Here is a 14,085-nt window from a genome sequence, read left to right as displayed (position 1 = left end):
TTTCACCTATTAATCATTCCCTAGGTGTTGCATCAGTGTTGTAACTAATTAGTCCTAATTAAAACATGATTAAACTAACCTATACTATAGAATTGAAAGAAAAATGGGAAGAAAAGGAAGAAAAACTAAGGGAAATAATTGTTCAAAGAAAATAACAAAATTAAACAACTAAGAAAGAATTAAAGTTACCAAAAGTGAGATGCAATGTTGATTAATCGAGATTTAGCAGATGAATTCGTGCAATTACGAGTGATGAATAGTAATTTTTCAAGCTTCTAAGAGTTAAGGGTCGAAAAGTTTAAATTGAGGGCTTCAGGTCCTATTTATAGAAAAAGGATTGGGAGCCCATCTAACCTACCCATCGCAGACCGCACAAAATGGCACCGCGGTCTGCGATGCTAAAAAACATGAAGGACTATGAGGTTGGCCACTGCGGACCGCAAGAATTCCAGTGCGACCGTACTGGTCCACCGTGGACCGCATAAAATGCAATGCAGCCGCGATGAAAAACTTAAGAGACTCCTCACTTTAGACAAATCACTTTGCGGTCAACATTGAATTTTTGCCCCCGCACAAAGGCCTTTGCGGCTGCACAAAATGAAGTGCGGTCCGCATTGCAAACTTCAGAGAATGATCATTTTTCAACTTGGTCCTGTACTGCATCAAAACAATCCTACAGCATCTCAGAACCAGTCAGTCCAATAATAAATCCTACACTACAAAGAGAATCAAAGAAAAACAAAAAGAAAGACACATGAGTTGCCTCCCAAGAAGCGCCTGATTTAACATCGCGGCACGACGCAGGTTACCATCAAATCACTTTAGATGAAGAAGTGCCACTATGTGGCTGTCATCAATCTTGCCCAAGTAGTGCTTGACCCTGTGCCCATTAACTCTGAAAACCTCCCCATTTTTGTTCTTCAAGTCAAGTGCACCAAACGGAGTCACAAACACCACTTCAAAAGGTCCACTCCATTTCGACTTAAGCTTTCCCGGAAACAGACGTAACCGAGAGTTGAACAAGAGAACCAAATCACCTATTTTGAACTCCTTGCCAATAGCATATTTATCATGAAGGTACTTCATCTTATACTTGTACAAGGACGAACTAGAGTATGCATGGAATCGGAATTCATCAAGTTCATTAAGCTGTTCCACACGAAGATTTGCTGCCATATCCCATTCAAGATTCAACTTCCTCAAAGCCCACATGGCCTTGTGCTCTAACTCAACCGGTAGATGGAAAGCTTTCCCAAACACCAACCGATGCAGAGACATACCAATCAGAGTCTTGTAAGCAGTCCTATAAGCCCAAAGAGCATCATCCAACCTCTTTGACCAATCGGTCCTATTTGCATTGACCATCTTTGATAATATACTCTTGATTTCCTTATTTGAGACTTCAACTTGGCCACTCGCTTGAGAATGATAAGGAGTAGAAACTTTGTGATTGACACCATACTTTGCAAGCAAAGTGTCAAAAGCTCTATTGCAAAAATTAGACCCCCCATCACCTATGATTGCACGAGGAGTGCCAAACCTTGTAAAAATGCTCTTCTTGAGAAACACAACAACACTCTAGGCCTCATTGTTGGGTAAAGCCACGACTTCAACCCACTTTGAAACATAGTAAACCGCCATAAGAATGTATGTGGTCCCACACGAGCTAACAAACGGGTCCATAAAATCATTGCCCCATACATTAAAAATATCAACTTCAAGAATGGTACTGTTGAGAGGCATCTCATCTTTCTTCGAAATTCCACCCGCTCTTTGACATTCGTCACACCTCTTCACAAGTTCACTTGCATCTTTGTATAAAGTTGGCCAATAAAACCCACAACTAAGAACTTTGGAAACCGTCCTCGCCCCGCCATGATGGCCACCATAGGGAGAGGAATGACAAGCTTCTAAGATACTCAATTGCTCCTCCTCCGGGACACACATTCGGATCACCCCATCTGTGCAAATCTTGAACAAGTACGGCTCATCCCAGTAGAAATCCAAACTATCCCGTTTGAGCTTCTTCCTTTGGTTAGAAAAGATCTCACACGGGATTATACCGGTCACAAGGAAATTATCAACGTCCGCAAACCATGGCATACCATTCACCGATACCGAAAGGAGTTGTTCGTCGGGAAATGAATCATTGATCTCTAGGCCACCACGAGGCCTCCCCTCCTCCTCCAAGCGGGACAAGTGGTTCGCCACTTGGTTTTCACTACCCTTCCGGTCCACAATCTCCAAATAAAACTCTTGAAGTAACAAGACCCATCGCATCAGTCTAGCTTTGCAATCCTTCTTCGTCATCCAGTACTAGAGTGCGGCATGAGCAGTATGGACTATGACCTTGGCACCCATAAGATATGGCCGAAATTTCTCCATTGCGAACACAATAGCCAAAAGCTCTTTCTCGGTCACCGTGTAGTTCACTTGAGCATCATTCATTGTCTTGCTCGTATAGTACACTGGATGTAACATTTTGTTCACTCTTTGACCCAAAACCGCCCCAACCGCAACATCGCTCGCATCAAACATGAGCTCAAAAGGCAAGCTCCAATTAGGTGCGGTAATAATAGGAGTGGTGGTCAACTTGTGCTTGAGAAGTTCAAAGGCTTGCATACATCTCTCATCGAACACGAACTTGGCATCTTTTTCCAATAACTTGCATAAGGAATTCACTACCTTGGAAAAGTGTTTGATAAATCTCCGGTAGAACCCCGCATGCCCAAGAAAACTTTTAACTCCCTTGATAGAGGTAGGGGAGGGAGCCTTGAAATCACATCAATTTGTGTTTTGTCCACCTCTATACCATGCTTTGAAATTTTATACCCAAGAACTATGCCCTCTTCCACCATGTAGTGGCATTTCTCCCAATTAAGAACAAGATTGGTTTTTCACAACGAGCCAACACTCTATCAAGATTTTTCAAACATTCCTCAAACGAATCACCCACAACATCAAAGTCGTCCATGAACACCTCCAAGATATCTTCCACCATATCAGTGAAAATGGCCATAATACACCGCGAAAATGTAGTCGTTGCATTACACAACCCAAAAGGCATCCGAGAAAAGGCAAAGGTGCCATATGGACAAGTGAATGTGGTCTTCTCCTGATCCAAGAAATAGTAGAAGGCATGCCTAGCAAGTCGATCTAACATATGATCAAGAAAAGGCAATGGAAAGTGATCCTTGCGGGTCACTTTATTCAACTTGCGGTAGTCCATGCATACCCTCCACCTTGTGACGGTCCTGGTAGGAATCAAATCATTTTACGAATTTACAACCACGGTCATGCCACCCTTCTTCGGCACACATTGCACCAGCGAAGTCCAAGAGCTATCAGAGATGGGGTACACAACCCCGACATCCAACTACTTGATCACCTCCTTTTTCACGACTTATTGCATTGCCTTGTTCAACCTCCTTTGATGTTCCAAGGAGGGCTTTACATCATCTTGCAGATTAATCTTGTGCATACAGAATGCGGGGTTTATCCCCCGAATATCAGCTAAGGTCCATGAAATTGCCTTCTTCCATTTTTGAAGCACCGCCAATGTGGCATCAACCTGTATGTTAGTAAGACAAGAGGAAAGAATAACTGGCAAAGTAGAACTAGGGCCTAAGAACTCATACCTGAGGTGTGGAGGCAACGGACTTCAACTCCAACACTAGAGGTTCCTCAATTGAAGGTTTTGTTGGTGGAGTCTTCCTATTTTCAAGATCCAAAGATAGTTTCCTAGGATCATAAGAGTAAGAGCCCATCCCATGTAAAGCATTTACATACTCCACTCGGCCTTCATCATCATTTACATCAAGATTTAACAATACAACCTCTAGAGGGTCCTCCACATTGATCATTGCACTGGTATCATCCACTATCACTGCCGTGACAAGGTCCACAAAAGAGCACACCTCAAACTGTTGGGTTGTTTCATTGACTTGCACATATGAAAGACCACTTTCTCATCACCCACCTGGAAGGTGAGTTCCCCTGCTTCCACATCAAGGAAAGGTCTTCCCAGTGGCAAGGAAAGGTCTTCCCAATATGATTGGAACTTCATAATCTACATCATAATCCAAGATTAAAAAATTAGCTGGCAAGATAAATTTGTCCACCCGGACAAGGACATCATCAATAATACCCAATGGTCTCTTCATAGTTCTATCCTCCATTTGCAATCTCATGGAAGTCGGCCTCGGTTGCCCAATACCCAAAGTCTTGAAAACTGAGTAGGGCATCAAGTTGATACTTGCCCCCAAATTACATAGAGCTTTAGCAAAGTCCGCATCCCAATGGTGCAAGGAATGGTGAAAGCACCGAGATCTTCAAGCTTCGGGGCCATTGAATGCACTATTGCACTAACCTGGTGGGTCATCTTGATAGTTTCACAATCCATGGATCTTTTCTTTGTCACCAAGTCCTTCATAAATTTAGCATAGCCCATCATTTGTTCAAGAGCCTCCGCCAAAGGCACATTAATGGATAAGCTCTTCATCATGTCAATGAACTTTTTAAACTGATTCTCATTTTTTTGCTTCACGAGCCTTTGAGGATAAGGTGGATGGCAAAAGAGCCTTGACTTTAGGCACAACCGTTTCCAGCATGTCTATTACGTGTTCCCTAGACGTGTTCACGTCATTCTGAGTCTCCACCTCGGCATATTGAATATCAATCCTCACTTCTTCATTCGCGTTCTCATCAATCACATTTTCAACTACTAAAGGAATTTCATCTTCTTGCAACTCAACTTCATCACTAAAAACTGCTTTTTGCTTGGAGGCATTCACATCACTGCCTCTTCCACTTCTCGTAGTCACCGCCATCACATGATTATTCCCACCCTTCAGGTTAAATACCGTATCACTTGGTAGTGCCCCCTTAGGGCGATTATTCAAGGATTGTGAGATTTGGCCTAATTGAACCTCCAAGTTTCTGGTTGAAGTATTGTGGGAAGACAACTAAGCATCAAAGTCTGCATTCTTTTTCATCATATGTTCAAATATCATTTCAATTCTCCCCATTTCATTATTGGAAGAACTAGGACCTTGGGATAGAAATGGGGGTGGATTGTTCGGTTGTTGGTACATTGGGGGCTTTTAAAATCTTTGCCCCCAATTTCCTTGATTGCCATTATTCCAACCTCCCTGATTGTTGTTACCACCCCAGTTGTTGTTGTTGCCATTCCAATTACCCTGATTGTTCTGATTATTGTTCTGATTGCCCCAATTGGAATTTTGGTTGTTGTTCCCCAAATTACCATTGCCTTTTTGGTTGTTGATTGCCCCTTTGACCTTGATAGTTGTTCACATATTGCACCTCTTCATTCTGCCCATCATAACCATCATCTTTGAATCCACCACAATCATTGTCAAATTGATCTGAACTCCCTTGGTTTTGTTGATCTCTTTGTCTTTTTTTGTTCACTAGCATGTTGACACCCTCCATAGCATTTACTTGGCGCGGATTTTAAACTTGTTGCAACTGTACCTTTGCTAACTGGTTCATTGTAGTTGTCAGCTCTGCTATAGCCTGCCTATGGTCATGTAGCTCTTTGTGCAAGTAAGTGTCCGTGGGGTCACCCTGGGACACATTGGCTCTACTTTGCCAAACGGAGGATGTGTTAGCCATCTCGTCAAGAATGTCACAAGCCTCATCATAAGACAACTTCATGAAGTTACCCTAACAAGTTGGTTCACTATGCACTGGTTTGTTGTGTTAATGCCCCGGTAGAAAGTCTGTTGGATCATCACCTCAGTCATATCATTGTTGGGGCATTCCTTTACCATTGTTCTATATCGCTCCCAAATCTCATGTAATGGTTCAGTGGGCTCCTGCTTGAAAGCTAAGATCTCATCTCTCAATGCTGCCATGTGCCCCGGTGAGAAAAACTTTGCAATGAACTTATCCGCCAACTCATCCCAAGTAGTGATGGAATGGTTGGTAAGTCGCTCAAGCCAATCCAGTGCCTTCCCTCTTAGTGAGAAAGGGAAGAGTCTCAACCGAAGTGCATCCTCTGACACATTAGTTTGTTTGCTCCCCCAACAGGTATCCACTAAACTCTTGAGATGTTTGTAAGCATTCTGATTGGCAGTGCCCGTGAAATACCCACACTGCTTTAGCAATGTCAGCATCACATTGGTAATTTGAAAATTACCCGCCCGAATCCGGGATGGGACAATTGCACTTGTATATCCTTGGTTGGGAAGCACTCGAGGAGCCACTCTTGGAGGTGGCGGGGGAGAGTTTGGAATATTATCAATTGGCCTGGCGGCCACTCCTTTGGACTTTAGGTACAATAGGAACCTCATCATCAACATTGTCAACTACCTCCTCCCCCGGCAGAAGATCTCCAAGAGGTGGGTTGTTTGCTGCCATTTTGTACCTGAAGTTGTGACACACACAGATTAGTAACACAGAAGGAAAGAAGAACAATACACAAAACTATTTAGATAGATAGACAAAACCGTTAGCTCCCCGGCAACGGTGCCAAAAAGTGATCGGGGCCAACCCTGCACTACTACAAAGTAGCGAGAGTGGTCGAAGCAGCTTTTACCCGAGAATGTCGGGATCGATTTCCACAGGGAGCATGAAATGGGAATTGAGTTTCTATCTAAATTGGAGATGCATAATTTCTCTTAGTTGCACTTCTAATTATAGTTGGTTTTGATATTACTTCTAAATTTATACTAATAAGATGTTAAATTAAGCTAAGTTAAGCTAAGAGTAAACTACTTGAAGGTTGTCTAAATAGATAAAAAGGCACTAGGGAAGTGACTTTCTCCTAGGTGGACACTTGACAGGTTCTCGAGTCTAAGGCTAGGTTGTCTTGTTGGGAATTACGATATAACCATTGCACGATACTACTCACTCTATACCTCTTGGTAGTTTGAGTGATTTTGCCCTAATCGACTTTCTCAAGACCAATTGGGTATGATAATATGTGCAAGCAATTGAGGTACAATATGGGTGTTACTATCTCTAGGTTTAACCCTTTAATTGGGGCTACCAATCTCTTGAATACGCCCCAATTCCTTGTTGGACTAATTTTTCGAGACTTAGGCTCTCTTTCTCATGAAGAGCCCAAGTCAAATAGGCACAAATTAGTGTTTGCAACCACTAATTCAACATTCATACCATAAATTAGTCCAAATATCAAACACCCATAGACATTCAAGCCTTAAAACACAAGACCCATCAAATACCCACACTACGATTGAGCCACAACCCTAGCTAATGGGTCTAGCTACTCATGATAATTGAAGAAAACAAAGAAATAGATGAAGAAAAACCCATAATATTTAATTACAAGCTAAAACTTGAAGATTCAATGATAAAACTATCGTAAAATTACTCAAAACGGTAAAGGAACACTGTTCACGATCGCAACTACTAGTTAGAATATAACGGATGACCTAAAAATGGGAAAATAAACTATTTATACTAGGCTAAATTTTCAGGACAAAAATACCCCTGCAAGGGTAGTGCGGTCCGCACAAAATTGAGTGCGGCCGTACTGAGGCTCTTGGCTAAAAACTTCTGCTCTCTGAACTTGGCCACCGCGGACCGCACAAAAAGGACCGCGGACTGCATTGGCAATGATTCCCCAAATTGGCAACTCTCTGGAATTCAACTTTGCGGACCGCACAATATCGAGTGCGGCCGCGATGAAGCCAATGCGGTCTGCACAAACTTCTTTACGGCCGCATTGCTTGAGTGCCTGAAATAAGCACCTCTCTGAACTTCCTCACTGCGGACCGCACAGAATGGAGTGCGGCCGCATTGGACTTGTTGCACTGTGCTTGGACTTGTTCTTGGTACTTTTGCATGTTTCACTCCTTTTTGAGCTGGTTTTGACGAATTGTCAAGTTGTTGACCAAACCCTGCAAACAAGTACAACATGTAAGCCTTTGGGACTATTTTGTACACATTTTTAATCAAAACTCAAGTAAGAAGGAGTGTAAAATGAATCACAACCCCTAGTTATCAGTACCCAGTAAGTATCTAGCCTTACCCCGAAGAAATAGTGACAAGGGGTCGACATTGACACTTACTAGTGGTCAAGTACAGTAGAAAGTAAACAAGTATAAAGCATGATAATTAAACAGTGAAAAAAAATATAGGTACATGATACGATCTTCAACTGAATAGTAAACACAATTCCTCAAATATCGGTTACCTCCTCAAATGGAGTATATAATATGGTCCCCATAAGAAAGATCATCAAAACACAAATAAGGACAACTCAAGGATACATTGGATTCTTGTCAAATATTATGCACGATTCTGCCGAGGTGAACGGCCTGATCCCATAAGAGTATTTCATGAAGTTGTCGAGGTGAACGACCCGATCCTATAGGAGTGTGATACATTATACTACCGAAACGAACGGCCCGATCCTATAAGAGTGTGTTACATGATACTGCCGAGGCGAATGACCCGATCCCATAAGAGTATGTTACATGATACTGTCGAGGCGAATGACTCGATCCCATAAGAGTGTGTTATAATATCCTCCGATGCGGAAGGCCCGATCCCATAGGAGTGTCTTACAATATCCTGCCGAGGTGAACGACCCGATCTCGTAGGAGTATGTTACAATATCTTGCCGAGGCGAACTATCCGATCCGATAAGAGTATTTCATGAAGTTGCCGAGGCGAACGGCTTGATCCCATAGGAGTGTGATACATGATACTACCGAGGCGGACGACTCGATCCTATAAGAGTGTGTGACATGATAGTGCCGAGGCGAAAGACCGGATCATATAAGAGTGTGTTACAATTTCCTACTGAGGCGAATAGCCCGATCCCATAGGAGTGTGTTACAATATCCTACTAAGACGAACGACCCGATCCTATAGGAGTGTGTTACAATATCCTACTGAGGAGAATGGTCCGATCCCATTAGAATAAGAAGCTTTAACGGGTCCTTGACCCCACTCATGAATATACGTGTGATTTATGAAATTAAGGGAACTTTCGGCGAATATGCACAACACAGAAGAAATTCATAAGGGAAGCACAATTTATACAGCTAATAAAGTAGCTCGTCAAATATCTAAAATGACGAGTCCATTACTCTACGTGAGTTTAGTCTCCGACCATAATGCGAATTAAAGCATTAAACAAACAAGAATAACTAAAATAGTACAACTAAGGCATGGCGAGAGTCTAAGTCTACCCGGACATGATTAGGAATTCTGGCATACGCACGGACACTTGTCACCTCACACCGTGGGTAGCTCCCACAACATGTAGCACATAATAGATATAACACCTACGAGGTAGATTCCCCTTCACAAAGTTAGAGAGGAGACTTACCTCGCTCCAAAGTTCCATAATTGGCTCCAACGCCTCTCTAACACCTCAAATCAATGCCCATCGATCCGAAACTAGTCAAACAATTTTCAAACCAATAAAAATATACTCTAATACTCATAATTAATCAATTTATAACAATTCCCAACTTAGCTTGAAAAGTCAACAAAGTCAACCCTCGGGCCCACGTGTCTGGATTCCAAAATTTTTGTAAATAAATGTTACTCATAACCTTACGAGTCCGTGCATACATTGTTTTTTTAAAATCCAAGATTAAATCGACTCTCAACACTCAAATCCTCATTTCTCAAAACATAGCCAAAGATTCTCAAAATTTCACTTTGATTCTCAAAATTTTGATGTTAAATCTTATGTGTAATCATATAAAATAGTTGTAAATTGAACAAAATTAATTACAAAAAGATTGTATATGAAAATCACTCTTCAAAATCGCCTCCTACCGAGCCTAGGATTCCAAAAATGAGAGAATATCTCCAAAATCTCGTCTCCCAGCTTTTTACTAGGTGCAGATGTCGCATTTGCGACAAATGCTGACCCTCACAATTGTGGATAAGTGTTCTCAATTGCGAACCAAGGTAAAAATCTACAGGCTTTGCAATTGCGATACCAGAGCACCAACAACACCAACAATCTTTCCCCATGCGGAAATGGGCATAACTCTCTCATACGATATTGGAACGATAATTATTGTTGTTGTGACTCCGTAATTATGATACGGATATAATGGTTCACTCAAATCACAAATCAATGGTCGTTTGCTCATTATATTATCCTTTATACCCATGAAAACGATGCTGAAACATCAAATAGGAGCGCGACACAACCCAAACACATCTAAGGCCCCCGAGACCCTGGCCAATCACACAGACCAGTCTAAGAACATAACACAAACTCGCTCGTGCAATCAAAATACCAAAATAACCCCTAGAATCTCAACTCAGACGCCAAAACGCATGAAAATCGCAATGAACTTCAAAAATTTCTAGAATTGCAACCAATCGTCCGAACCACATCAAATCAACTCCAAATGACACCAAATTTTACAGACAAGTTCCAAATGACAAAATAGACCTATTCCATGCCCCAAACCAAAATCCAATCTCGATAGCCTTAAAGTCAAACCATGGTCAAACTTAGAAAAATTCCAAACCTTTAAATGCCATCTTTCCACAATAAGCGCCGAAATGCTCCCGGACTAGCCGATACTTAGCCCGAACATATACCCAAGTCCGAAATCATTATACGAACCTATTGGAACCTTCAAATCCTGATTCCGAGGTTGTTTACTCAAAGTTCAAATATTGGTCAATTCTTTCAACTTAAAAGTTCTGAATTGAGAATTTTTCTTCTAAATCAACTCCAAACTTTCCAAAATTCAAATTTGGCTATACGTACAATTCATAATGAATGAAATGAAGCTACTCAAGGCCTCAAACCACCAAACGAAGTTCTAGAGCTCAAAACGACCGGTTGTGTCGTTACATTCTCCCCCACTTAAACATACGTTCCTCCTCGAATGTGCCATGAACCGCTCCGGAATTGTCCCAAACCACCTTTAACACCTCGTGCACCTACCCATTCTACCACGACCGATATGAGCACATTAGCTCGAGCTATACTGAGAATCCTTCCTTTTTCCTTAGCCCACAAGCTTTAGAGCCAAATTCCAACATCCGAAATTCTCTACAAGACTTGGTTCTAACATACGAACACCATATAAATCTCAACCCGTTGTACCTAATATGATCATGCACCCATGATGAAACCAGATAATGCATTGCATAATTCGTATGCCCGTAATAACATCCTTGAACCACAATAGATGTAAATTTACGAAGCCGATGTTCGTAATATACCTCGTAACACGAATAAGCCCAGTCTCAACCCTCACAATACTGCAACGATGAAAGAGATGTGTAGGAACTTATAACCACCCGTCGAATCAATAACTCATGGAGTTTCTCCGCTTAAAAAGAACCATTACCTTATTCTGAACTGAATAGTGAATTTTTCTCTTTAATATACATTACATAAATCCGATCGCACTGACTTCAGGTCCAATAACCTCGTCTCACCCAGTACCAGCTCCTTAGGCAATAAGCCACCTCAAACACTAACTAACATCTCATATGACGTCATCAATGTGCCAACAAGCTACAACTCGAATATGACACATAAGGAAGAATGCACTATGGCAATGAACTACCCAACCCGCGTAATGAACTAAATGACCAACATGTTCTATGAATGTCACGACCCAAAATTCGTTAAAGGTCATGATGGCGCCGGACACCACTATCAGGCAAGCCAACACTAAATAGTTAATTAAATTCTCATTTTTATATTTTTGAGATCATAAATTTCCTTCAACTTAACTAGTAAAAGATGAACTCTATAGAATAATAATAATAATATTTTACGATTTCAATACTGAATATCCCATTATCATCCCAGAACCCGATGTTACAAGTGCATGAGAATTTACTAGGAATTAAAATAAAATACAATAACTATCTGGAATATAAATTTGGACAGAAAAGAAAAATACAAGTACTCTGAAAGAGCTTCTGCCGGCTGCAGATCATCTCATAAGATGCATCTCACCTAAGTCCCCATATCAACCATGCCGCTGCGCCCACAAGGCCACTAGACGTACATGTGCCTGTACGACAAAATGTACATCAAGTGTAGTATGAATACAAAAACAACGCATACCCAGTAAGTATCTAGTCTAATCTCGAAGAAATATTGATGAGAGGCCGACTCCGACACTTACTATGGCCAAGAATAATATACCGATAATATGATAAATTATGAATTTCTTTACGGCGACTATAAACTCAATAACATGAAGAAGGTAAACAATTCTTTTGTTAATAGGAGATTTCCAAATTTATTTTCATCTTTTAACAATTTATATCTCCGGCCAATGAGGCCACATCAATTATAGAAAATTCCAAAAAAGTCAATTAAGTCATGCACAAATCATGCCTAGGTCGTACGACCTGATCCAACATAATATTTAAAATGTGCACTGCCGAGGGTCGAACGATGGAACCATAGATGCATCTATTTACCCCGCTGGCGCATCATACATGCGACGCGGTCAAACATAAATTTAAGAAATTACCCATTTCGCGGATCATACATGCGACGCAGTCAAATATAAATTTAAGGAGTTTCCCTGCTCGCGGATCATACTTGCAACACGGTCAGATATAAATTTATCATTAAATCATAACTCTTTCCTGATTCTTTTCAAAATAAAGACAATTTAACTTGAAACTTTTAAATCCTTAAAAATCCTCAACTTAGTTCCATTTGATACAACTAACAAATATAATCAAGTAACGGTATCCACAAAGCATGGTGTAAACCTAAAACTACCCGAACATACACAGGAATAGTAGGTACGTACGGACTCTCGTCACCTCGTGCGTACATAGCCTAAACAAATAGAAGTATTTCACCTATGGGGTAAATTCCATGTTACAAGGTTAGAAAGGAGACTTACCTCTCTCTGAAGTTCCATAACCGGTTCCAACATCGCTCTAACACCTCAAACCAGTGTACATCGCTCCAAAACTAGTCAAGCAATATGAAAACAATAAAAATATACTCTAATACTCATAACAAATCAATTTGTAATAACTCCCAACTCCGGAAAAATCATTTACACACCTTAACTTTACGGGTGTCCTAACATCCCACTATTCTTATCTAGACTAAATTTAATACCTCCTTCAAAATACCAAACCAGTCTTATGGTGGGGCTGTGTTTACACGCGCCATGTATTAAATATTACAATATTTTTTTTTTTTTTTTTTTTTACTTTTTCCACTCTTTTTTAATTTCATCTTCTCCGCCTTCCTTCATCATTATTCTTGCAGTACGCCACCATGGAAGGCAGTCATAGCCGTAACCTCCTTTAAACCCATAAACTCTATCTCTAAAAAATTAAAACCACCTCCCCCTACCACTCCACTTTAACACCTCTGATTTGACCATTTTCCTTCACATCAATCTCACACACCCAGATCGAAGAGAAAAGGAGAGAAACTTCCTTGTATGAAAAATGGTATAGGTGCATCAAACTCTCAAATCAAGTATTAAAATTATTCCAACCTAAATCCACGACCCAATTGATTAAGAGAACTTATCTTTCTATCAAATCGAGGAGATTAAAGGGAGAAAATATGAGCAATAAAATGGAGTTTGTAAAGGTAAGTGAATATGGCGGAGGAAAAATAGAAGTGCGAATAGAGATTCAATAAAAAAAAAACAGAGAAGCAAAAAATAAAACATGACTAGTTTCAAAGCATGGGGAGGAAGAGGATGGCACAAGATGATAATGGCAGGCTAGTGGAGAACCATGGTTCTGTTAAAATGAAGAAAGAGAAAAAGAAAAGAAAAATGAATAAAAAAAGAGAAAAAATAGTATTAAGTTTAATTAGTTAGAGTATCCAATAGGAAAGTGACACCTGGACAATTAAATTAGTTTTAAGTTATTTTTTGTGGCTCACGCGCATCAGGGAAATGAACTGCTCTTTTCATGCCAGGTCATCACTCAATGAGGTATTAAATTCACTTAAGATTAGAATAAGTGGGTAAAAGGTTGCCCGTAAAGTTTAGGTGTGTAAATAATTTTTCCTGACAAGTTTAATGGGTACTTTATGCATTTTCTCATTAACAAATATAATCAAGTAACGGTGTCCACAAAGGATGGTGTAAACCTAAAACT

The sequence above is a fragment of the Nicotiana tabacum genome, chromosome 8, assembly GCF_000715075.1.
Source record: "Nicotiana tabacum cultivar K326 chromosome 8, ASM71507v2, whole genome shotgun sequence".
Classification (NCBI taxonomy): Eukaryota; Viridiplantae; Streptophyta; class Magnoliopsida; order Solanales; family Solanaceae; genus Nicotiana; species Nicotiana tabacum.
Note: the sequence above shows the minus strand (reverse complement) of the source record.